Source organism: Pelodiscus sinensis, chromosome 1 (assembly GCF_052426305.1).
Source record: "Pelodiscus sinensis isolate ZL-2025 chromosome 1, ASM5242630v1, whole genome shotgun sequence".
Lineage (NCBI taxonomy): Eukaryota > Metazoa > Chordata > Testudines > Trionychidae > Pelodiscus > Pelodiscus sinensis.
In genome coordinates, this window is record NC_143052.1 from 163282951 (window position 1) to 163309485 (window position 26535).

Consider the following 26535-nt stretch of genomic DNA (forward strand, 5'->3'; position numbering starts at 1 on the left):
GGAGCAAAGCCTTGGAGCACGCCCGCAGTGGGACAGCCCAGGCGCGCCTGGGCTGTCCCGCTGCGGGCATGCTCCAAGGCTTTGCTCCTGTCCCCCTGGTCTGCTGGGGGGGTCCAGCAAAGCCGCTGGACCACCCCAGCAGACCAGGGAGACCGGGAGAAGCTTTTCTCGCCCCGGAGGACACGGGTGGCGACTCGCCGCCCATGAGCTCCAGGGCGAGAAAAGCCCCATTCGTAAGTGCGGATCCGACATAAGTCGGATCCGCGTAAGTCGGGGACTGCCTGTACTGATCTGGAGGGATGATGTCTGGGCATCAGAGGATAATTCATTCTTCATATCTCTTCAATCTCTATGATTAGATTGCCAACAAAAGAACCAAGTAACTATACTTGTGGTGGATTTTGTGATATGACACCTGTTCATGGGGAAGTAGAACTAAGACATCTAACCTTGTTTCACATAAGCTACCAAACAGCTATGAGACAACAACCATTTTCCCCTTAGATTCATTGTTGACCTGAACTTATTCACTTCCTCTGGACCAGCCCCTGCTCACAGTAGATTCAAGTAGAGGATTAAACAGATATTGCACTGAATTTTGTAAGTATGTTGGGGGATGCAAAGTAAGCCCTTATGGCCTACTACCTCAATTCAGGGACTTTCCAATCAAGAAAGGCTGTAGGAAAAGAAAGGCAGCTGCTGAAAGACAGGAAGCTATCTGGAAAAGGCAGTATAAAAGGTTTGGAAAGCAAAATCCAGCTGTTGTTGAGAGCCTGTGACTGGAACCCCAAACTGTAGGCTGGGTGGGTGTGCTGTTTTGCCTTAGAGCAGAAAGAATGCTGGACATTGTAGTCAGGCAAGGCATGCTGGGAAGAGGGTGGGGTTATTTAAGCAGCTTCCTTCTCTGCAGGTAAGTAGAGGGTAATATGTATGTAACATAAGGTTGTCTGGGGTTAAATTTTATTACCTATTTGCAAGGGAGTATCTGGATTCTTTGGAAAAATGTAGAGGTAAAAGGAGCCCCAGGGGAGGGGCTGTGTTGTTTTGAAAGAACTCCCTAGGTGAAATCTTCTGTGAATGTTGACTTGCTACAGCTTCATAGTAGCACTTAAAATACAAGAAACGAATATGGGAAAATAGATCAATCATCTATGGGCTGGGATTTTTTTTGTCCATTTCCATTTTAAAAAATTGAATTGACTTCATAGGACATTGTTCCTTCTGAATATCCATAATCATATGCTGTCAAGATGTGACACAGCGATTAAAATCTCTACTTTGCTCATATGGCTCGGTGGGGATCCCCATCAGAAGGGTAACTCCACCATTCGCACAATTAACCAACCATTTTTAAAACACTGGGACAGTAGAAAAACCCTTCCAGCACTTCAATCCCGTCTATAAACATCTCCTACTTTCATGCTAGTATTTGAATAAAACTGGTTGCCATTTTGGTGACAATATCAAGAAGACCTTTGATTAAACTGCTGTGATATTTGTTGCTTTTTATTTTCTGACCAGCTGATTGAAATTACTGGTGTTTTGGTGACATCTTGAAATTTTAAAATTTCAATGTAAATTTCTTTTTTCTAATGAGAAAATTACATGTTTTTACTAGTTCTCTTTTCAATTAAATATGCTTCCTTTTTTAATTTCCATGTGCAAGAGTAAGATGGCTGTCTTCAGGCTTGGATGAGTTTGAATTGTAGATTAAGGGAAAAGATACAAGGAACATCAAATGTCTGCTAGAGAGAAAACACTCATTGTCTCCCTCATTCTTGAATAGTGTCTGAATCCCTGAGCTATCCAGTTCATTGGCTGGCTTTTTACATTTAAATAGCCAGTGTGTGGAAAATGGAATCACAGCTGTATCTGCCATAGGCTCTGTATTGAAATGTTAAATTGTATTTTACAGTTCAACCACTGAGTGGTGCCTTCTCTTACTTTGCATAAACTAGCAAGAGCTGGTGTGTCTCTCTGGGAAGCAAGCTGGGTAGCCAATCTGCAACTGGTACAAAAGTCTGACTTGCTGGTAACAGTTCTGCAACCTACTGTGTACAAAGAGTACTTATAGATTCTTCTCACTGATTTAGCTTTCTATGCAAATAAGGAATTAGTGGCTTCTTCCAGATGCAGCTCCTTTTAAAGACAAGTTCTGCTTTCCCAGCTGTCAGGCCTACCTTGTGCTAATTAAACTTCAATTGATCTGAGCAGAGACTAGGGTTCTTTCTGAAAAAGGAAGAAAGTTAAGGGCAGTGGCTGGGCCTCAGATTGCCAGTTTCATTCAAAGCAAATTAGAAGGCAGAGTAGGACTAGGCAGTTTTCAATAGCACATTTGTTCTGGACAGAAGCAATAAAAGCCTCCCAGGCCCAATCCTGTTAAAGTGTTCTAAAGGTATTGCAAGTTCATTGAGTCTTTGTGCTTTAACAGTAGGAAGTAGAACTGGTCTCTCTTCCTTTAAAGACAGAAACCTTTTATAGACTGTGACAATGTAAAATGTTCCTTTCTTTCCTTCCATTAGCAGGGTGCCTTGTTTCTACAGTAAGCTTGTTGAAGTGTGGGATCCAGAGCATGTCTGTGCAGCAGTGAGAAGGAATCTGAATCTGAGCACCAGATCCTGACTAAGGTAGGTCAGAGACATATGGGTGGAACTTGGAAATAGTATGTTGCTAACCCCAAGTATTCAAAAGTCATGAGTCAAGTGGAAATCAGTTTTTAAATCATGAGGTTTTAAAAAAAATTGTTGAGGTCCTTTTTAGTTGTCTTCTTGTTACTGAGCTTTTGAGATTCACATTTAAGTTTTTCTTCTGGAAGCTTGAGGTCAAGGAAGAATGGTTAAAAACAACACAAGGGTGGGGGAATGGGACAGCAGTGAGTGGCTCCATTTGGGATACTTTAAAACAAAAATAAGTCTTTGTCATGAAATTGCTGTTGGATTTTCTGACCAGTTCCAGGTGATCACTTCTTCCCTCCAGAAATACTACATATCATGCACCTGCAATGTGGACTAGCATGTTTCAGTATGAATAGGATCAGGGAGACTTCTAGTGCATGCTAGTAATTGCTGAACTGCTGCTTACTGGGAAGCCAGATGCTTGAGAATTATAAGCAGATGCTTTTATAATGCATTTGTCTGTGCTCATTAAGCATGGAAGTTGTTTTACACTCTTATTATCATAATAATCCAACAGTTACAGTCAGGTATGAAAATTCCTATCACTGAAGAATTTTTAGTCTTTATTTAGCAGCAGTTTCTTCTGTCTGGCATTGGTACACGAAAATGTGTTAAAGGGATGGCACAGGGAAATTGTGTATAAAAATTTGACTACTAATCAAGGATGATTTCTAAACAAAGATATAGGTCAAAATGGAGTAGGCATAACTCTATTCACTCTACCCATTTACACCATCAGAGCATGTGGGTGCAATGCTTCAATTGTGATATAAACAATATAATTGACACTGATCAGCAACTTTTAACATCTGAACTTTGTTGCGCATACACTGATATTCTTCATCACAGGAGTGGCAGTTCCAGGGCAAATTAACCATTGCTGGACTAAGATAGGCACAAGCAATATCAGAAGCTTGTTGTTGTGAGTTCTTTTTTTTTCTTTTTTTAAAGAAGATAGATACTAGTGAATTGAAAGAGTGTCCCAGAGACATTAATAAATGTTTTGGTTACCTAAATACTTGGTCTTGACCCAGTTTAATTACATGTTAAATTATTAACATGGAAAAACCCTATTTTGCTTTACACCATAAGCATTATATATGAAATATTTAATTCCCACAACTCAACAAGCCTGTTACACAAATGTAAACATATTTTTGCTGGCGCACACTATTTTTTGTAACAAGAGCATTCATGCTATCTTTGGAGTTTTCTTAGCCTTTTACCATCACTAGGAGCTGTCACAAACTTTAATAATCAAACTATGTCTATATAGCACTAGAAGATAATAATTGGCAGTATGGCCAGATTCAGAACAGCAACCTGAATACTTAAACTTTGGGTTTTATTAGTGAATGCTTTGTTAAACTTTAACAAATACATTTGCCAAACTTTCTCCATTTAATGTAATTCACTAAGCAGGAGCCAAATGTTAGAACCTTGACTTCATCCTAACAGTCTTTGACCTTGCTGCTGGCTTTAGCACTAGCATCAGTTTATATGTTCCCAGGGGTGGACTGGTAATCATAATAGGCCCAGGAAATGCATTGAGAACAGCCCACTTTTTCACATCAAATAATTTTTTTAAAATTTACTCTTTGACCCCCATTAGCCACACCCCTGACCTCTGTTAACCACGCCCCTGACTCCCATTAGCCAGGCCTATGGAGGTAACACTCTCTGGGCAAGATGGACACATGACCAGAAGTAAAAGGTGTCATGTGACCCCTCTCTAAGGACTTTTCCCACCAACCTCCTACCAATAGGGATTAGTTTAGTCCCTTCCAACCCCCCTTCATGCAACTATCTTGCAATTGCATTAACACAATGTGTGTGACATTAACTAGGGGGCAGAGAGGCTGTGGGAAGTGTCCCCTCTAAGAGTTTCCTCTCATGAGCAGAATGAATTTTTGTGCACCAGTACTGAGTTCATGTGGCTTGTTTGGATGTGCCACTGTGAAACCCAAGTTATTAATAAATATCTTCTAAACCTTTCCCTTTTCCCTCTGCTGCCCTGTCTCCTCCCCTTATTTCATCAGCTCCCCTGGTCCCCCGCACCCGCACACTCCTCTGCTGTCCTGACTCCTGCCCTTCTTACTGCCCTCAGCCCTTCTGCATCCTGCCCCCCTCCACCAGCCCTTCTCTCCCCACTGTGCCCACTCCTCCAGTAGCCCCACTCTGATCATGTGAGCTACCCCTCTTCTAACACCTCCCTCTACACACCTGCCCTGCCTCTCTCCTCTGGTGCTGGTCCCTCCCCTGCAGGTTTCTGCCCTTCTGCTTCACTCCCAGAATCTCCTGGTACTTGCACCTTCCCTTACCCCTGCACCCTCCTGGTGCCTCCCCCTTCCCTCACTGTCCCTGCCCCCTTTGCCCTCTTTTTCCCTAATGCCCACCCCCTCGTGCCTCTGTGCCCTCACACATGACTTGCTCCACCCCTGCCTTCCTCATGCCCACCCCTTCTTTCAAGCCTTCTCCCAGCACCTCCCCCTTCCCCGCTTCTAAGCTCCCAATGCCCTTACCCTCTCTTCTCCCAGCATAACCCTGTCCCCCCTCCCACTGACACCTCCTCTCCTGCCTTCTCCTCATTGTCTCCACTTGACCCCCTGGCATTTGTCTCTCCTCCACCCTGTCCCTTGGTGCCTTCCCCTTTCTTCTCCTGACCTGCCCCCCTCCCCTCAGCACAAGCCTCTTCCTCTCTCACCCCTTCCCTCTATTTTTCCCCCTTCTCCTCCCCTCCCCCACCTTCTGCCTTTTAGTTTGTGGGGCTGGAGTCTGTGATCAGACCCCAGAAGTCCCCGCAGCCCTGGCCCCAGCTGCAGCTGGGGCTCCAGACCACATGCTGGGCCGTGCGGTACAACGCTGGGCAAGGCAGTTTTAAAGTCTCTGGGCCATGACGTCACGCCATGCCCGGGCGTCTCCCCTCTCAGCTGTTGCGTGGTGTCTGAGCACACCGCGCATGTGCTCCCTCGGCCCCAATGTGCCCCGTACATGGCCAGCACTGGGGAATTTAAAGTGTGGGGCTGTGGCGCCCTGTCACAATCCCCCACCTCCTCCAGCAGCCACCAGCCAGCCCTTTGGTCAGCCCTTTGGAGGACGGCCCACTGGGAAATTCCCGGTATCCCGCCGGGTCAGTCCGCCCCTGTATGTTCCTTTTTGAAATCCTGTCCTCCCTTAGATGATGTGTTTCTACCCTCTTCTGGTTCTCCTCCTATATTTGTAGTTGTTCCTTCAATATCTTTTTCAATGAGCCATCCTCCCCGCAGTTTGCATGGGAAGTTTTTAGAAACATGTAGGTGCAGTATGAGGAAAATTCAGGTACCAGAGTCATAGCTTACACAAGTTTGCACCTCTTTGTCTGAGGTTTTGTTCTGAGAAATAAAAGAGAGAGATTTAAATCTCAGTTCCAGTTTGTTTCAACCCCTCCAAGCATGGGAGAGGATTGTTCAGATAAACAGCTCTACTTTTGAGTGGCACTGAGCATAGGTGCTCATTTTGCCGGGGATGTATGACCTTCCACCCCTCCCCCCCACCACTTTAGGTCCCAGCCTCACCCTAAAACCCTGCCTCACTTCTTCCTGCCCTAACTCCACCCCTGCCCTACCTCTTCTGTCTCCTCTGCTGAGCATGTCCCATCCCCACTCCTCCCCACCCTCCTGGAGCTTGAATGTAATGCTGTAAATCAGCTGTTTGCAGCACTCTGAAAGTGCTGGGAGGGAGGGGAAGGAGTAGGTAAGCACAGAGCTTCCAGCACACAAGACATGTAGGCAGATGGGACAGAAAGCAGCTTGGTGCAGCTTGACACCGGTGGGTACTCTGCACCCACTAATTTCTCCCCATGTGCAGGTTTAATTTTGCAGCCGCCCCATAGTTCTATAGGTGCCAACTCCGTGGGTGCTAAGTCTTATACAGCCCACATGGGTGCCTAACTATTGAGCCATTGGCTATTCTAAGATGGGTCTGTGTGTGTGTGATTTTTCTCCCACAAAATGTCAAAAGGCCTGGTTTTAATTAGGATGCAAAAAATCATAGCTTCCTAACCTCACCATCTTTTGAAAGATGGAATTCTTGTTTTCTAGTTTTGACCTGCCTCTCATGATTAATACTAATGTGAGCTCTCTTATCGATTACCAGACTTACTATTGCTTTTTCACTGACTGTACCTCACAGACGAGGCAGCTTTGCCTCAGTACCGGCTTGTTCAAGTGGTGTGCAGCAGAAAACCTTTTGCTTGTGAGCTCAGGTTACTCATCATATATATGTGCAGGCTTAATTACGAGAAAAACCGATACCCAAGACACTTTTAATTAATGCCTTAAGTCAGGTATAAACCAGAGCTCCAAAGATGAAAGCCCAGTGATTTTCTACATCACACATTCCCACTGAGCCACAGGTTCAAGGGCATGAGTCTTACCTGCTTCATGCACAGCTTTGGGAATTACTCTCTTGACTGCTGAGATTCTCGTATTATCAACATTAAAGTGTTTTTCTCCAAGCACCGTGATACACTTTCATGTTTAAATACTTTTAACTTGTTCACTTTATAAGAATTGATTGAACCTTTTAGACCTGCAAGGAGGGTGTTTTGCATATTGAAAACTTAATCCTGTATATAAATCTTTCTGTCTCCATAGGGCTCCCTGTGGGAGAGGTATTGTACATTTATTCAGATTCTAGTAGGTTCACCCTGGAATATTTTGATAATCTGAGGGGCTACAGAGAAAGAAGTGGTGTTACTTTTAACTTAAATTTTCTATTACAGACCAGGAACAATTAGCAGTTTCACACCTTCTAAAAACATTGTCCATTTTCAAGGTGACGAGAATGTGCTACATCCAGATTCAGTGGGCACACTTAGTACCTGATCCAGTGCCTACTGACATCAGCATGAAGACCTGCATTCATTGCAATAGGTATTGAATAGGATCCTTGAAGTTCCAACATCTCTTTCTAGAACTAGCACAATCTTTTTCAAACAGTCTCAACCTTTCAAACAAATATGCCATTTAAAGACACCCACAGTCTGAACTTATCCTACAGAGAGGCTCAAAGCATATGGTTAATGACCACAAATGCTGCAGATTACCCGAGAGTCACATTATAATATAAAATAGTCCTAACTTGTGAACTGAGACTGTACCTCAGAAAATCAAGCTGCTGATTTGGATGTCTATGCTTGAGAAAGTAGGTTTGAAAACGGTGGTCCAAATTACAGTACAGGTTGGACCTCCCTTGACCAGCACTCTCAGGACCTGAGGAGTCCCAAACAATGGAGTTCGCTCGACGAGGGGAGGTCAAGGCTCCATACCTGACTGTCTGCTCTGCTTCCAGGTGAGGCTGCTCTCCCTGCTGCCTACCACTGCTTCCAGCCCTCCACTGTGCCAGGCCTGGCCTAGGCTGCATCTCCCCACTGCACCAATCCCAGACAGGGACCAGCCCCATTGCCTCCTGCCCAGGTGGGACTGCACCCCCACTCCCATGGTACCAGCCTGGACTGCCTGCTGAGCTGACTTGAGTTTCAGCTGGGGCTGTACTCCCGTCGCCAGCCCTGGCTGGGACTGTGCTCCTAGTCCTGCACCTTGCCAGTCCCAGTTGAGGCTGCGCTCCTTGCCACCAGCCCTGGTCAGAATTGTGCTCTCCCCCATGCTGGCCCTGCTGGGGCTGGGCTCCCCGCCACCAGCCTAACCCAGGCTGTTCTTCTGAACCTGGCCAGCTGGGGCTCTCTAGTCCAACAATATTTGTGGTCCTACCAGACCATGGATGTCGCAGGCCCGAAGAGTCCTGGATTTTAGAGATTCAGCCTATACTTATATGTGATTCTGATACTCTTGCAATGAGTAGTATTTTGCGTGGGTATTTTACTCTGTGAATATCATTGCTTTTAGTGGAACTATTTGAGAAATAAAATGTTACTGAGCATGAGTAAGAGAGGCAGAATTTGGCCATTCATTGCTATTTTTATTTGGAATGATTAGAAAGCAGGGAGGTCATCTTTGTGGGCTTGAATAAATGACCTTATGCATAATTTGCTTACCTCACGTACATGGAGATATTGATATAAATCAGATCTTGTCTCTCTAAGATCCAGATGAAGAACAAATGCGAGTTGTGACTGCATTTTACTATGGTGCATATTGTGTATATAGCTCTTAAGAGAGATTTATATGTCATGCAAGTGAAGATGAAAGAACTAAAAAAAATCAAGCTCTTTGATTCTAGCTGGTTATTCAGTGAATGTGCAAATACAGTAGTACCATAAAATATTATGTTGATTAATGTGTTCTTGTGTACTATGGCATAGTGGTGTTGCTAAGACAGTTTGCTTACATTTAGTGGTAAGTTATAGACCTGAAATGTAAAGCAGTTGGAGGGAAGTGAAAGTTTCACAAGGGGCAATGAAACTAATGAAATATAACCTGTGATATACTGCTGCCACTCAGCCAGAAGTGAGGCTCACACACTTACTCCTAAACACCAGCAAACTGAGAAAATAATGCAAAATCAGTAACGTGCCACTATGGATAGAGAAATTAGCAATTACTATGGAAAGGGTGCTGATATTGCTTAGCATGGGTGAAAAAGGGGATGGCAGATCCTTTGATCATTTTGAATCTGTTTTAGAACTACAGTAAAACTCCGATGGTCTGGCATCTGACAGTCCGGCACTCCTGATGGTCCAGCACCATCAGGAACCCGGAAGTGCTCCGGGCAGCAGGACCATTGGAGCTGCTCTGCCCCCAGCTTCCCCTATTCAGCCGCTGCTAAAACTGACCAGCGGCTGAATCCGGGAAGCCGGAGGCAGAGCAGCTGGGGGCGCTGCCGGATAGGTCCCCTAGCGCTGCCCCTCGGGGCTGCGGAACCAACCGGGCAACACCCCAGGTGTCCCCGATTCAGCCGCTGCTGAAACTGACCAGGGCTGACTCCAGGAAGCCCGAGGCAGAACTGCTCTGCCCCGGGCTTCCTGGAATCAGCCGCTGATCGGTTTCAGCAGCAGCTGACTTGGGGACACCTGGGGTAGAGCAGCTGGGGTGCTGTCAGTTTGGTCCCCGCAGCGCCGAGGTGCAGCGCAGTGGGACCGACCCGGCAGCACCCCAGCTGCTCTGTCCCAGGCATGCAGATTCAGCTGCTGCTGAAACTGACCAGCGGCTGACTCCAGGAAGCCGGAGGCAGAGCAGCTCTGCCTCCGGCTTCCTGGAGTCAGCCGCTGGTCAGTTTTAGCAGCGGCTGACTTGGGGACTCCTGGGGCAGAGCAGCTGGGGTGCTGCCCGGTTGGTCTCCCCGCGCCAAGGGTCAGCGCTACCGGACCAACCCGGCAGCACTCCAGCTGCTCTGCCCCAGGTGTCTCCGATTCAGCCGCTGCTGGTTAGTTTCAGCGGTGGCTGAATCAGGGACGCCTGGGGCAGAGCCGGGGGCAGAGCTGGACTATCGGAAGGGGGGGCTATGAGGGGTCTGGGGTGGCATCCCCCCTCCACTCCAGACCCCTCATAGCCCCCCCTTCCAATAGTCCAGCATATCTGATAATCCGGCTCCCCCTGGGTCCCAAAGGTGCCAGATTATCGGAAGTTTACTGTAATTGCATTTTTATTGTTGTTTGATGGTAAGCACTAATATTTCTTCAATCCTAGGTCACCGCCCCCCCTTCTTTCTCATCATTGTCCCAAACAAACCAGACACACTCCTCAATTGGTACGAAGATCTCAGCGGTGGAAGAGCCAATGGGATTTTTTAAAATTAGGATCAGTATGGTAGAAGTGGTTCTGCTTCGTTTTTGCCAGCGGTAGACACTATACTTTGTTCCTGTATTGTTAGTGTGACTACCCAGAAGCATTGGCCCCAATTCGGTTCTCCACCCTGTTTTCAAGGGAAGACTGGATATAAATGTGACTTTAAGCCATCTTTGTGTTTCAGGACAGCCTAGTCCCTGCCTCCCCACTGGTGTAACTCAGAGCCACCTCAGGGTTGCTTCCTCTGCCCCTTATAAACCATGGGAAGTGGAGAATAGCTGTAATGCAGTGCACTTCACCTCTGCCCCCTCCCTTCCACTCCTGGCTGCAAGACATACATGGGAGGATTGGAGCAGGGCTGATGTAGAGCTTTACACCAATCCTGTGCTAGCAGGGGAGGAGGCCATTTCAGTCCCAAGTCAGTCTTCCTTTGGGTGGGCTTTAGATTAACCATACTACTATCTTTAACCAGGCATTAATGGTGGAAACAAGGGCTCCTCTATAATCCATAGTAAACATCTCCATGGATAGGAAATAAAAATACTTGCCTCTCAGAAAACAGTCCTTTCATGTCATGCTATAACGTCAAAGAGGTTTTGCAAGTGAAGATCTTATTAAAAAAAAAAAAAGACTGCTGTGAACTTTCACCTCCCTGCATTTTGTTGGAAGTACAATTTTATGATGATATTTATGGGGATTGAAGATGAGAGAACATCACTTATTTTTTTTGTTTTCTGGGTTTTTTTTCCCAAATGCATGACAGTAGGAGTGGAGGAAGGAGCATTTGTTATATAAAAGCTTTAACACATGGGCCTGCATGTGAGGGAATTCTTGATCTGAAATGATTAATGAGTTTGCAGTATTATGCACTAAAGAAATCTTACATGCCAACTCACGAGGAAGGCCTATTAGGAAACCTCTCACTATCTTTGTGAGGGAATAGCATGTTAGGACGTGGAAGTACAAAAATGACATTTCTAGGGAACTTCAGATGCTAAGATGTTGCCTTTATTCAACCTGGGCTGGGGCAACTGCTATAAGTCTTTCTAAAACTAGACATACAGTATCTGAAAGCAAGTCCCCCAAGTCCAGGAGGTGAATGTTAAAATCATTGGTAAGAAATCTCAGAGGGGTAACCATGTTAGTCTGTAACTTTAAAAGAGAGTGGTCCCGTGGCACCTTAGAGACAAGGCTGGCCTTACCACAAGGCGAACTGAGGTGGTGGCCTCAGATGCCAGACTGTGGGGTGGGGGCGCCACTAGGACCCATAGTGTAGAAAATTGTGTCTGCTGCTGGTGCATATGTAGGTAGCAGAGCAGTACCATGAGAGGAGTAGAACAGGAAGAAGGCAGAATTGAGACCTTTCAAAGTTTTGGCCCAAGCGAGGGGGTATAGGAGTGTCATTTGAACTTCCCACCTCAGGTGCCAAGATGTTGTGGGCCGGCCCTGCTTAGAGACTAATCAAAATATATAGTATCATGAGCTTTTGTGTGCAAACCTCACTTCATCAGATGAACTGGAGAGTTAGGTGTGCCTGAAAAACCTTTAATAATGTGTTTGGGGAATCACTAATGACTCAGTACACTTGGAGGGCACTTAACTGATGGCTAACATTACTATAGGAATCTGACGAAGCTGTTTCTAATTAATATAACTTAGATAAGGCCCAGCATTAATCTTGATTTAATACATTTTCCCAGTGTTTTTTGTCCCATATGTGTGAAGTTCCCTCCGATTTTGGCCTCTGTTCTTCATACTTAGTTTGCAGTTTTTAATTGTTAGAACTCGGTAAACTTTTCTCTTAATTTCCTTCACTTTGAGAGAAATGAGAATAGTTGGAAGAGAGGAGTCTCACGAGCGTTTCAGACACACTGTAATTATTTGAAAGTGGGACATCATAAAATGTTATGAAAGTTTATCTGCCCAGAAACAAAACCCACGTGCCCATCTTTACAGATACAGGCAGTTACGTACAAGATAGGGACTGTAGGTTTGTTCTTAAGTTGAATTTGTATGTAAGTCGGAACTGGTACATATTGTAGGGGAAACTCTAGCCAAACATTTCTCCAGAGCTCAGTTTTATTCTCTCACACCTCACTTCCCTCAGTCCTTTATTCTCAAGCTGAGGTGTCTGCTGAGAAAAGCCGCTCCGTGTCTCCCTGGTCATCTGGGGGGGGGGGGGGTGGCGCTAGCTTCGCGTCTCCCTGGTCTGCTGCGGGGAAGCAGCTAGTGCGGGGTTGCCTCACCCCGTTTGTAAGTAGGGATCCGATGTAAGTCGGATCCATGTAACCCGGGGACTGCCTATATAATAAAGAATAAATGTTATTTCATTCCTCAACAAAAATGCACAGAATTTTGGAAGGCTTTGTGAAGAGAGGTCAGGAAGACAATCATAAATAATTATAACAAATTAAGTAGTGGTTATTTTGGCGATAGTGTAAAAAATTCTACGTATCATACAGCAGGGCTACATCTAGACTGGCATGATTTTCCGCAAATGCTTTTAACGGAAAAGCTTTTCCGTTAAAAGCATTTGCGGAAAAGAGCGTCTAGATTGGCACGGATGCTTTTGCGCAAAAGCGCTTTTGCGCAGAAGCATCCGTGGCCAATCTAGATGCGCTTTTCCACAAAACAAATCTGAGCTGTCTACACTGGCCCTTTTGCGCAAAAGCTTTTGCACAATAAGACTTTTGCCCGAATGGGAGCAACATAGTATTTCCGCAAGAAGCACTGATTTCTTACATGAGATCATCAGTGTTCTTGCGGAAATTCAAGCGGCCAGTGTAGACAGCTGGCAAGTTTTTCCGCAAAAGCAGTTGCTTGTGCGGAAAAACTTGCCAGTATAGACACAGCCCAGGATTATTCATTTACCCTTTAACAATGGTTTTGAAGAGTAGAGAGATCATCTTTTGCTTACTTTGAAATGCAATTCAGTCAGATACTTGTACATTTTGGAAGGACCACAGAAAAAGAGCATTACTGCTCCTTCGGCCAACCTATAAGTTTGTTTAGTTACTGCAATTCAGCAGTGACAAGCAGAAACTTCACTGTGACAGGCTTCAGTTTTTTATTACTACAGTCATTTAGCTCCACCTTGTGGTTTCCGATCAGATAACACTTTGTTTTAAAAGTTTTTTCTAGACTATGATTAGATTTTAAGAAATTAGTTTTATGTGTATCAGAAGTACTGCATGACTTGGTGTTCTTAATCTTAACCATCTAAAATACAATTAGGTGGAATGGCCAGTGAAACATGTAATCTGAAAGGTGCACCTTAACTTTTGGTCTGAATGAGACTTTCACAAGCAAAAGTATAAATCAAAGTGTTATATTACAACATCTGCTCACTGTTTATCTTCTATCCATTTACTGTGCTGAAAACTATTTCTTGTTCCTTGTAAAGGCGGTTACAAACCCTGTACTCGACATGGATAGATGGAAAAGGAGACTCTTCCCTGCTTACAGGCAAGCAGGATGACTTTAGCCCAGGACAGTTGCCAGAAGTGCCAATCCTGGAGGCATGCACCCAGGACTGGGCTCTGGGCTGGGAATGTTTTGAGAATTTGTTTTGGTTCTCTGAAAAGGAGCTGCTTGAATTTTTCCCTAGGGCTTGCATTGCTTGTTTTTGGTAGGTTTGGAATGAAAGTTTTACTAAAAAGCACAGTTGTTTTTCCATGAACATAATTGCACAGCCTGTCCTGCTGAGAGGGAACAAAATCCTCTTCTGGTAAATGGGGCAGAGAGAATTGTTACAATTTCTCCCACTGGAGTTTAGATATTACTGATACATAACCCAGAGCAAACCCAGTTTGTCAGTATGACTGGATATTAGGGTATGTCTACACTACCACCCTAGTTCGAACTAGGGTGGTAATGTAGGCAACCGTAGTTGCAAATGAAGCCCGGGATTTGAATTTCCCGGGCTTCATTTGCATCTCACCAGGCACCGCCATTTTTAAATGTCCGGTAGTGCGGACTCCGTGCCGCACGGCTACATGCGGCACGGACTAGGTTGTTCGGACTCATTGTCTTGGTCTTTCCCTTGTTAATGCTCAGTCCAGTCATGGAAGCAGTTTTGTCTAGTGTTGCAACCTTTTCTTTCATGCTTTTATGTTGATGTGAAAGGAGGGTTACATCGTCAGCAAAATCAATGTCCTTTAGTTGTTTGAGAGGTGTCCACTGAATGCCCCATTGATGGCCATCTGTTTTCTTGCTCATAATCTAATCCATTGTGATCAAGAACAGGAAAGGTGACAATAGGCACCCTTGTCGCACTCCTGAGAGTGTTCTGAAGGATTCTGTCAAGACACGATTGTGAAAAACTTGGCATATCGAGGGTTCGAACTTTGAACAAATCAGGTTAATAATTTTAGATGGAATACCACAATGTTGCAGCAGTTTCCACAAGGTGTCTTTATCAATGCTGTCGAAGGCTTTTTCGATGTCTAGAAGGTTACGTACAGGGGGGAGTTCCACTCACGCAACTGTTCTATGATCACTCTGGGAGTTGCTATTTGATCAGTACAAGATCTCTTACTTCGGAAGCCGGTGTGTTCTTCCAGTTCTTGCATTCCTTCAGGTTGCCTTCCTTTGGAAGCTTGATAAGGTAGCCATGTTTCCATTCTTGTGGGATCTCCTCAGTGTCCCAAATTTTCTCGAATAGATTATACATCATATTGACTAATGTCTCACTACCTGCCTTGATTGCATCTGTGGGGATGTTGTCTGGACCAGGTGCTTTTCAGATGGGCAATGGCTTTTCTAATTTCTTCCTTTGTAGGTCTGCTGCTGTTAATTTGCAGAGGTATATTTGCAGATGGTACAAAGGTTCCATGTGGGCAGGGCGCTTTAGTAGCTCTTCAAAATGTTCTTTCCATCTACTGAGCTTCTCGTTTGAGTTCGTTAGTATACGTCCCTCTTTATCCTGTACTGTCTGATCCACTGTACATTGTGAACCACCTAGCTTCCTTGTGATGTCCCTGTTCTTTCAAGTTTCTCTGTCCTGCAGCTTGTTGTGCCAGGTTTTCCACAAAGTTCTTCTTTTCCTGTTTTACAGCCTTTTTAACTTCTCTGTTGGCTTCTGAATACAATCTCTGAGTTTCTGCCTTGGCTGGTCTTGTTTTGCTGTTGTTGCTGATTTTCTGTCTTTTCGTTTCTTCACTTTTCTCAGAGTTTCTGCTGTGATCCATTCTTTATACTGCCTTGTCCTCTTTCCTAATAGTTTATCGCCGGTCTCTTTCCAGGCTGCTTTGGTGTGCTTCCAAATTTGTTCCATGGTAGCATCTTATGGGATAAGGTTTGTCAAAAGTTCATATCTATTGGACAACTCCATTTGGAAACCAGCTCTTGTCTCTATCCTTCAGCTGCTCCATGTTGAATCTCAATCCCGGCTTAGTCACTTTTGTGGTGTACCACTTGAGGTTTATCATGACCAGATGATGGTCTGAACCTACATCTGCTCCTCTTCTAGTGCAGACATCCTGCATTGATCTTCTGAAAGAACTGCTGATACAGATATGATCAATCTGATTTTCTGACTTGTGGCTCGGTGAAACCCAAATGACCTTATGGAGCCTTTTATGTAGAAAAACACTACTACCTATCACCAATCCGTTGAAGGAACAAAGGTCACTGAAGCACTCTCCATTTTCATTCATGTTACCTAGACCTCCTTTTCCCATGATCTGTTCTCTGCCTGTATTTATGCTTCCAAATTTTGCATTGAAGTCGCCCATCAAAATCAAGATATCCTTCTTTGTTTTTTTGGTTCACAATGCTTCGTAGTTTCTCATAGAAGTCTGTTTTACATTCCTCACCTGCTTCATTGGTTGGTGCATAACATTGCACAATCTGTACCTTCCACACTTTGGTATAGAATCTAGCTGTGATGATAATACTGCTGTCCGCTCCAGATGCATCTCTTGATAACATCAAGTCCATACCTTCTCTGTGTGGTGCGCCCTCTTCTTCATGTCCTGAATAGATGAAGGTTACACCTGTTGCCAGGCGTAGCTGCCCAGATGGTGTCCATCTTGTTTTACACAAGCCCAAAAGTCCAAGTTTATACTGTTTCATCTCCATTACAATCTGTGCTGTCTTCCCCGCTTGATACATGGTCCGAATATTCCACGCACCACACTGGGTGGTTGTCTTGGATGAAAGAAAGATCATCTGCGGGGCAACTTCCTTTCAGCTTTCCCTACCACTCTTCATACTTAATCCATACAGATTGCCAGCTCCTCCCAAGACTTGTGTAGTTGTAGGTTTCTTTGTAGATGTTCCTGTAACTTTTTTATGGATAGCGTTGTTAACCCTAAGCCAACCCCTTTTACCTTGGGGAGAGGTGATCCACATTTGTCTGGTTTCTACCCTTTGACCTGTCCAGTTTGGGTGACCCTTCCAGGAGCTGTAGCTCCCACTGGCATAGCTCTTCAGGTAATTGAGGCACACAAGCCACCTCACCATGACAAGGAATGGACCATGAGGTGGAAGGGTGAGGAATGGGAAACTAAAAACCTGAAAGAATGGGCCCTGGAACAGAAAAGGGCATGTCTTCAGTACCCACTGGATTGAAGGGCAGTGATTGATCCAACAGAGGTCGATTTGTCATGGCCAGTATAGATGTGATAAATGATTCACCGAGTGCTCTCCTGTTGATTCCTGCACTTCACCAAAACAAGAAGAGTAAGTAGTGTCAACAGGAGTGCATCAGCATTTGATTTACTGCAGTGAAGATGCTGCATTAAGCAGTACATTGACTTCAGCTAAGTTATTCACACAACTTCAGCTGTGTGAACTTAGGTCTACGGCCCATGATAGTGTAGACAAGGCCTAGAATAAGATGAGGTGAAATTCTTTTCTGTTCCAAAGGCAGAAATTTGGGAATATCCATAGGGTTTGTTTTTTTTTCACTTTTTCTCCACAAGGCCTCTTATTAGTTTCCTGTCTTCCGACAATGTCCAGTGCCAGATGCCAAAATAGGCAGTCGTCAGTCAATCCACTCCCCACTTCTGTGCAAATAAGTCTCCATAGCTAATACAATGAGATGGAGGTACTGCCATTCAGTGTTCCCCCTAATTATTTATATCCATATGTGGAATGATTTTCATTATGTGAACCAATATGGAGGTGATGTATCACATAATTAAAGTCATTCCACGCTTGGACAGTGTGTGCCAAGGATGGGGTGGAGAGATTGGGGTTCTGGTCTGGGAGGGGGCTCCAGAGTGGGGCAGGCAGTTGGCCTACAAGGGGGTAAAAGCTCCTTCTGGGGGAGTAGGCTCTGAAGTGGGGCCTGGGTTAAGGGGTTTGGGATCAAGAGAGGACTCCAGCCTGGGTGTTAGGGCTCAGGAATTCAGAATACAGGATGGGGCTGTAGTTTGAGGCAAAGGTTGGATTTCAGGAAGGAGATAGGCCCAAGGATGAGAAGTTAGGGATACAAAAGGGAGCTCTAGGTTTGGGGAGCGGCTCTGGGGTAGGGATTGGGATTCAGGAGGGGAGATCTAGACTGAGGTTGTAGGTTTTGGAATGGGGCCAGAGATGAGAGGTTTTGGGTGCAGGAGGTGGCTCCAAGTTTCAGGGGTTTCGGGGGGGGGGGAATCTCAGGGTGGGTGGGGGACTGGGGCTTGGACTTCCCTGGGTGACTTGTAGATGGCAATGCTAAGGCAGGCTACCTGCTGCCTGCCCGTCGTGAGGCACTGCACTACACCCCAAAGGCAGCCAGCAGGTCTGGCTCCCAAATGGGGAACATGCTATGCCATAGGTGCTGTTCTCACTTACAAACACCACACCACCCCCAGCTCCAAGCTGTTGCTAAGAGTGGGGTGGCACACAAAGCACTGTAGCCCCCAGCCAAGGGAGCCAGACATTATGGCAGATTCCCTGCCAGCCTCAGCACAGAGCTGCCCCAGGAGGGATGCCTCTGTGGGGAGGGATGCCTTCTCCCCAACTGCAACACTTTTGGGGACTGGGCAGAGGCATCTTTCCCTACTGCATTCTGGAGTGGGGCGTGATAGCCAACGTGCAGGGCTTAATAGAAAGCTGCACGGCTGCGAGAGAATTTAGCTGCCAGTTTCTCTGATGAATGAACAGTAAACAAGGCAGCGGCTTTGGAGATGTCGGTGGGACGGTCTCATTTCCTTTGTGGGACCATCAGGCTTTGCAGTGCTGTTCTGTGAGAGCACCAATGCCATGCTGTCTAGAATGGCTCATGACTATGAGCGCGTACTTCAGGGCAGACTGTCAAAAACAGGGCTGACAGCACTAAATAGTGATGTCTTCTATAATTAGATTTCATCATGCTAATAAATTTTAACTCCTGGATCACTATATGAGTTTTACTATGGCATCACCAACAATCGCCTGGGAATTCTTCAATTCTTCAATCTCTCTTGTTACCCCGTGTGACCGATTGCTGGTTAAGCTGTGTACTTCATTAGCCAGAGGGCTAGATAAATCAGCCAGAGGGGGAGGAGCCAGAGAGTGGCTGAGTGTGTGCGCCCTAGCCAGAAGAAGATAGCTGAGTTAGCTGCTGTGAAAACCAAGCTCTGTGGTGGGAAAACCAAGAAGGTGGTGGGAAGTTGGCACAAGCAATAAAAAGACATGGGTGATTGCACAAGAGAGGGTCTCTTGGTGATTTGTGACTGAAGAAGGGGTCCCAGGACAAAGGACCTGAGAAAGGACCTTGCCACACCAGAAAAACTAGTGTTAGTGATAAAAATGACCACTTACCCCCATTCAGGTTACTTCCAGTCCCAAGAATCTTGTCTTTTATCCTAGAAAGGGACTCTAGATTCCATACCAAAGACAAAGCCTGTAGCCAATCCTGTAGTAAGTTGTCTAAAAGTTTTAAAAAGCTTTAAAATGAGTGGTACTGTAGCATCTTAGAGACTAACAAACATGTTTTATAATATCATGAGCTTTCATGGGCACAACCCACTTCTTCAGCTGAGTGGAGCAGGAGACACAGAGACTACCATAGCTACCCCTCTTGACTCTCTAAACGTTGATTAACTAGAGTAAAAATGTCTTAGTTACAGATTAAAGTAAGCAAACATATAGACACACTAATAAATTAACATCTAAACCCTAAGAGTGACAGAGTTGTTGTGACTTGGATATTCAAAGTGTCTTTCTGGGCAGTCTTCTGATGTTTCAAAATGGTTTGTCTGATGTTTATGGGCCACCTTCTTTTGAGCAGGAAATAACAGCTCCTATGGCAAACAAATCTTTCACACTTGGTAGTGCTTCTCTCCTGAGTGTGGGCATTTACAGTTTCAGAGCAAACACTAAATATTACTTTGTAACATAGCTATTATAAATTAAATTAATACATGCAGCTTCTACCCTCAAGTGCATTTGCCCCTTTTGTCATCTTCACAGTTGGGGTAGTGGGAGAAGGAGAGCTTGAATATTATTGAGCATCTTGAATAACTTTTAGGACCATTGTCACCAAAGATACTTTCTGTTCTACATTTCTGATGAGGGTCAGGAAGTTAAATACTGAAGCGACTTCTATCAAGAGCTAGTCCAGCATTGCATTGAGTGAAATGCTAAAGTACTCTGGATTCAGTTCAGAATAAGAGGCTGTGAGCCAATTTCTATTGGATTTGATTTATTCAAATACTCAAAAATACATCAAGTTTTCCCTGAAATGATGCTGTGCACTTTGTGATCCCAGATAATACTAGTATTTTGAAGACCTTTTTTTCCTCTTGAGACCTCTCACTGCAGAGCAGTTAGGGTCTGTTGGAAGCCTGCACTGAGTACTGTATTTCCTGCCATTAACCTGTTTGCTCTTTTTTTTCCCCCAGTCAATGTGTCAATGATTCAGAGTCGCGAAGGGGGTAACTAGCATGAACACAGTAGTATAAACCCCAAGCAGCCCTTTAGGTACTCACAGAGAGGGCTTTTATGGATGGAGCCAGACTAAAGTGTCTTTAGAGAAATGGCAGCAGCAACACAAAATTCCCCTCTTCCTCCCCCACCCTCCTCCTCCACACTGGAATCAATTCTGCACCTACAGCCAGACCTTAGGCAGTCCGGACCATAAGAATATCCCCCCACCCCGGTAGATCTCCAGCAGGGTCTTGCAGTTGTGTTAATATTCAGGTGACATAGTCCCTGTGGCAGTATCATAACAGAATGTCCTTCCCTATAGGGTTGTGCTGCATCATGGCAATGACTGAATTTTGGATTTAGAGCCCAGTAACCGTGTGTTCCTCTGCTGAGCTATAGAGCACTAGAGAGTGTGTAGGCAGGCCTCGTATTCTCCCCAGCAACAGCACTGATGGAACCAAGACTACTAAAAAACTATCTAGCAACTTTTGTCTAGACGTAATCTGGTGAATGGAGTCAGGTTTTGGGGTCCTTGTAGCATCAGAAGAACATCACTTGCTACCAGCATGCAGTCCCATCTAGTATTAATGTTAAATTGGAGGATGGTACCAGGCCTCCGGATCAGGCATGTGGTGGTTCATGAAAGCCTTGTAAGAAGAGGAGGCTCCACTAGGAATTGTGCTTAGTGGGGGGGAAGCTGAGGAGACACATTCCAGGGCTGCTGTCAGTGGGCAGGTCAAAAAAGAATACATATACAGAGCTGGCAGGTGGAAGTGGGGGAGGAGCCATATTGCAGGGCTCATTTTAAGGGTAAAACTGAGCTCATTTTGAGGGTTGGAGGGCTGGAGTGGACAACGAAAGGGGAAAGAGACTATATGGGAAAAGGACAAGGAAAAGCAGCTGGTGTAAAGGGGCTGAGGTAGGGACTGGCCACAATGGGACCCCTTGTTGAAGGCTAGGGAGGAGACTTTGGTGTCTCTCATCTCCACCTTCAATTCCTAGGTGCTCTCTCTAGATTTCACAAAGCTACTAACAAATGTGACCTCCTGGATCACTGTATCAGTGCTACCATAGTGTCACCAACAGTTCCCTTAGACTTCTCCAATCTGTTTTGCCACCAAGACTAACTAGTTAGTGATAAAAATCGCCATTTACACTAAATATCACAATCCCCATTTAGGTTGCTTCCAGTCCCAAGAATCTCATTTCTTACCCCAGAGAGGAACTCTCGATTCTGCACCAAAGACAACACCTATAGCCAACCTAGAAAACTCTCTAAAGGCTTATTAACCAGAGGAAAAATGTCTTAATTACAGATTAAACAAAAATATATGCACGCTAGTAAGTTAACATCTAAACCCTAAGGGTGACAGAGTTGTTGTGATCTGGATAATTAGTGTCTTTCTGGTCAGACCCAGGAGGCAGTTTAGAACCTCTGGCCTTGCAGGGTTTAAACAGACAAAAGATGCTGGGTTGGGTTTTTTTCTTGTCAGGGACTTTGATTCCCTTCTCCAGTATTCAAGATAATGGGACAAGTTCACGTGCAGGTCTCTTCTTTGTGGGATGGAGAAATCAATGGAGTATTTTGTTCTCTGATGTTCCAAAATGGTTTATCTAATGTTTAAGGGCCTTCTTCTGTTAGGCAGGAAATAATAGTTCCTGTGGCAAACAAATATTGAGGTGACATGGTTCCTGCGACAGCACCATTAGCAGAGCCTCTTTCTTTACAGGCCTTTACTGCATCACAGAAATGACAGAATTCTAAAAATTATAGTTAAGCCACTCCCCAGTAACAGAGTATCCCTTTCTGCTGGGCTATTGAGCACTAGAAACGGTGGAGGGAGGCAGGCAGGTCTTGTGTTCTCCCCACAGCAGCACTGAAATTCATCCCCTCAAGTCAATCTATAGAGGAAGCCTGCAACAAGGTCAAAGGAAAGATTAGAGCCAAGCACCACAATCTTTCAAATATTAGATGGAGCATCTGACCATATGAAGCTATATAAGTGCTTGGTAATTAGATCGATTCTAGTTGTACAGATGGGTCTCAATCTAGGAGACTTTAGGGGGCGAGCCTTCTCCCTGATATGTAAGAACATGGAGCTAGAACCAGGCCTCATGGTCTACCTAGCAACATGGTTTGCAACAGGACTCTAGTGCAGTATGCCCAGGAATGATTTGTGGTGGGGAAACCTCAGACTCTCTTCAGCAGTAGAGCATGTCTCTCAGCCATACTACATAGTACAGGAGGGGATACAGTGACGATAAAGTTCCCCACATAAGCACCATGAAGAGCTATATAGGAGCACATAAACTGTGACTAATTTGGGGATGAAATCAGGCTTTAGTTTCTCACCACTATCACTAACAAACTATCTCTTGCAATAAGGCTGTCTAGCAACCTTTGTTTAGATGTAATTTGGTGAACAGAGTCAGGCCTTGGGGTTTTTGTAGTATCAACAGAATAATATTTGCTTCCAGAATGCAATCTAGACTGGTGTTAATGTTACATTGAAGTATGGAACTAGGCCTCAGGGTTTTGGAGGAAAGAGTAGGGTGTCCCTCTTTCGAGCTATACAGAAGCCTGACTTTGATGTCAATATGGGAAATGGAAGCAGAAATTAGGCTTCTCTGGAGAGATTTTCTTCTTACAGGGCTGTACGTCAGCCTGACATTGATGTGACATTGAGGAAAGAAGCCAGGTCTCGGTGTTATCCCTCTCATCCAGTTCCTTGTAGTGACAGCCTTCTGGGATGACTCTCTGGTCCCTGCTCTGAGTGGCCTGGTGTTATTGGCAGCAGGGAGGAAAACGGCAGTTTGATATGTATGGCAGGAGAGGAGATTCTCAGAGGGACTGATATTCTGGCCTTTGGAGATGCAGGAGAGCCTGTTAGGGCTGGTGTGAAAGCCCTGTAAGATGAGGAGGCTCTAGGGACTGTGATTAGTGCAGGGGAAGCTGAGGAGCCATATATCAAGGCTGGTGTCAATACAAGTGGAAAAAGAGCCACAGCATAGGACTCATTTTAGGGGTTAAGCTGGAGTTAGGTGGCTGGTGTGAACGACTGGTGGGGAAGGAGCCTCCATGGGAGAGGGACCAGGAAAAGCAGATGGACTGAAGGGGCAGAGGCAGGGATAGGCCTAAGCGGGGCCTATTGTTGAAGGCCAGTGAGGAGATTTTCATGTCTCTCATCTCCACCTTTGGTTCCTGGGAACTCTCTCTGGTCCAGGATGGCCACCAGGAAGCTAGGCCCCTAACACCATCAGCCTCCATTTTCTGGGAGTTGGGCTGCTCTCAGGTTCAGTGTCAGGCTCCACTTTACTATGGAGCCTCTTGGTGCCTGGTGGTTGGTGGACTTTCAGTGCACCTCCATGGCAATTGTACTGGTGCAGGTCTTTGAGCTTGTAGAGCCACTCAGGAGAGATTCAAATGCCACCCAGCTGATTAGCAAAACATCACAGATAGGTTTTGATTTTACCGGTGATGCACACTGGTACATACCTCAGTGCACATAAAAATTTATTCTGCACATATATGGAAAATATTCTCACATAGATGGAAAACATTAGAGGGAACATTGGCAGTGACTACAATGGCAAAACCCCACAGTAGCCTGCCTTTCCATTTCCATGCAGGAGCCAGGATGCTTAGTTTTCAGAGGAGCAGCAACATCAGAGAGGGTTCCTCCCTGCATAACTTTGGAGGATACCAGCAATTATATCAATTCCACATATAAGGAAGATCTGAAGGAATGTGGCCCTTACAGCTCCTTGGAAGTTGGGGGAAACCCTCGGTGTGTCCATGTGAATACAGTTTGCTCTTTCTTTGCTTAAATTTGCTAAATATTCAGCTGCTGGAGTGGTGTTTTCTTCAGTGTAACAAATTGTGTTAATAGTATCTGCAATGGTTATAAATATATTGGGAATACAGAAAAGAAAGACTGTGCTTCACCTGGCTGAAAAGAGGGGGATACTCTCAGTTTAAAGAATGAGAATCAGGGTGTGCATTCTTGCTTGCTTAGATTTGCTAGATATTTAGCTGATGGAATGATATTTTGCCCATTGTAATCCCCCCCGGCTATGGCAGTTTCTGTGATAGGGTACAGTAATCTTTCCCTGTTGCAGCCTTGAGCACCTGCACTTAGCTTAATAGCTTGCGTGCAGAGCTGAATAGGAAGTGGTGCGGCTGCACAGAATTTAGCTGCCAGTTCCTCTGTAGAATGATGTGTGAACAAGGCAGAAACTATGGAAATGTAGGTGGGATGGCCTCAGTAGTTGTCTGCGACATCTCCCTTGAGGCTTTATAATACCTGCTATAAGTTGCCCTGGTATACATCTGTTCCACACTAAAGTCATTGACGTTTGTAGGAACTGATGCGTTATGAGACCTCCCATTCCCTGCTTTTGAGTAGCGCAACCCCTACCCCTCCCCAATTTGTTCACATGGAAGCCAGCCATGGGAAAAAAATCCCCTCTTTAAGTTGCTTCGCTATAAGTCCAAGTTTTTTAGAACCTAGCTTGGACTTATAGCGAGGACGGCCTGTATTGTCCTGTGGGCACAACAATCTCATGCAGACTAGAATGGCTTATGATTGTGAATACTTACATCAGGGCAGACTGTCAAAAACAGGGCCAACAGTGCTAATTGATGGTATCTTCTCTAATTAGATTTCATGAAGCCAGTACAAATATGGCCTCCTGGATCACTATACCAGTGTTATCATGGAGTTACAAACATTCCCCTTAGACTTCTCCAATCTATATTGCCACCCAGAGAATCTAGAGTTAGTGATCAATAACCATTTAAACTATATATCACACCCCATATTGAGGGTGCTTTCAGTTCCAAGAATCTCGTCTCTTACACTAAGGAGGAAATCTAGATTCTGCACCAAAGACAACACCTATAGCCAAGACTGTATCAAATTATTTATCTGTTTTTTATTTAGATAAAAAATGTCTTAGTTACAGATTAAAGTAAGCAAACATATATATCCACCAGTGAGTTAACATCTAAACTCTAAGGGTATGTCTACACTACCCCGCTAGTGCGAACTAGCGGGGTAATGTATGCATACCGAACGTGCAAATGAAGCCCGGGATTTGAATTTCCCGGGCTTTATTTGCATAAACCAGCCGGTGCCATTTTTAAATGCCGGCTTGTTCGAACCCCGTGCCGCGCGGCTACACGCGGCACGGGCTAGATAGTTCGGACTAGCTAGCCATTCCGAACTATCTGTACACCTCGGGGTTCGAACAAGCCGGCATTTAAAAATGGCGCTGGCTGGCTTATGCAAATAAAGCCCGGGAAATTCAAATCCCGGGCTTCATTTGCACGTTCGGTATGCATACATTACCCCGCTAGTTCGCACTAGCGGGGTAGTGTAGACATACCCTAAGGGTGACAGAGTTGTTGTGATCTGGATAACTAGCATCTGTCTTGGCAGACCCAGGAGGCAGTTTAGAACTTCTGGTCTTGCAGGGTTTAAACAGACTAAAGATGCTTGTTTTTTGTTTGTTTGTTTGTTCATTTGTTTTTTTGTTAGGGATTTTGATTCCCTTCTCCAGCATTCAAGATGATGGGACAAGTTCATGTGCAAGTCTGTTCTTCATGGGAGGGAGAAATCAACAAAGTGTTTTGTCCTCTGATGTTCCAAAATGGTTTGTCTGATTTCTATGAGTCATCTTCAGTTGGGCAGGAAATTACTGTTCCTGTGGCAAATAAATATTAAGATGGCATGGTCCCAGTGGCAGCACCATAGCAGAGCATCCTTCCCTGCAGGCCTATTCTGAATCACAGCAATAACAGAATTCTATATTTAGAGCCTTGCTACTCCTCTGTAATAGAGTGTCCCTCTCCGCTGGCCTATTGAGCACTAGAGAGAGTGGAGGGAAAGAGGCAGGCCTCGTGTTCTCCCCACAGCAGCACTGAAGTTCACCCACCTAAGTCAATCTATAGAGGAAGCCCTGCAACAAGGTCAATGGAAAGATTAGAGCCAAGACCCATAGTCTTCCAAATATTAGATGGAGCATCTGACCAAATGAAGCTATATAAGTGCTTGGTAATTAGGTAAATTCTAATTGTACAGTCAGGCCTTAAGCTAGAAAACTTTAATGGGAGAGCCCTCTCTTTGTTATGTAAGAACATGGTGGTAGAACCAGGCCTCATGGTCTCCATATAACGTGGTTTGCAGCAGGACACTAGTGCGGTATGCCCAGAAATGATTTGTGGTGTAGGAACCTCAGACTCTCCTCTGTATGAAGAGGAGGTTCCACTAGGGATTAAGCTTATTGCAGGGGAATCT

General features: G+C 45.1%; 1 long non-coding RNA gene across 2 annotated transcripts in view; it reads left to right on the top strand.

Annotated features, from left to right (window-relative positions):
• The first annotated feature begins 1914 nt into the window (after positions 1–1914).
• Positions 1915–26535, top strand: part of LOC112544759 (uncharacterized) — an 85910-nt gene continuing 61289 nt past the window's right edge. The window contains exons 1-4 of one of the 2 annotated variants that reach the window (XR_012897608.2): positions 1929–2395; positions 2523–2627; positions 7891–8006; positions 10301–12484. This is a non-coding gene — a long non-coding RNA (uncharacterized LOC112544759). Of the gene's footprint in view, positions 2396–2522; positions 2628–7890; positions 8007–10300; positions 12485–26535 lie in introns of those variants that run through there. The other variant, XR_016347813.1, reaches the window with a different exon arrangement.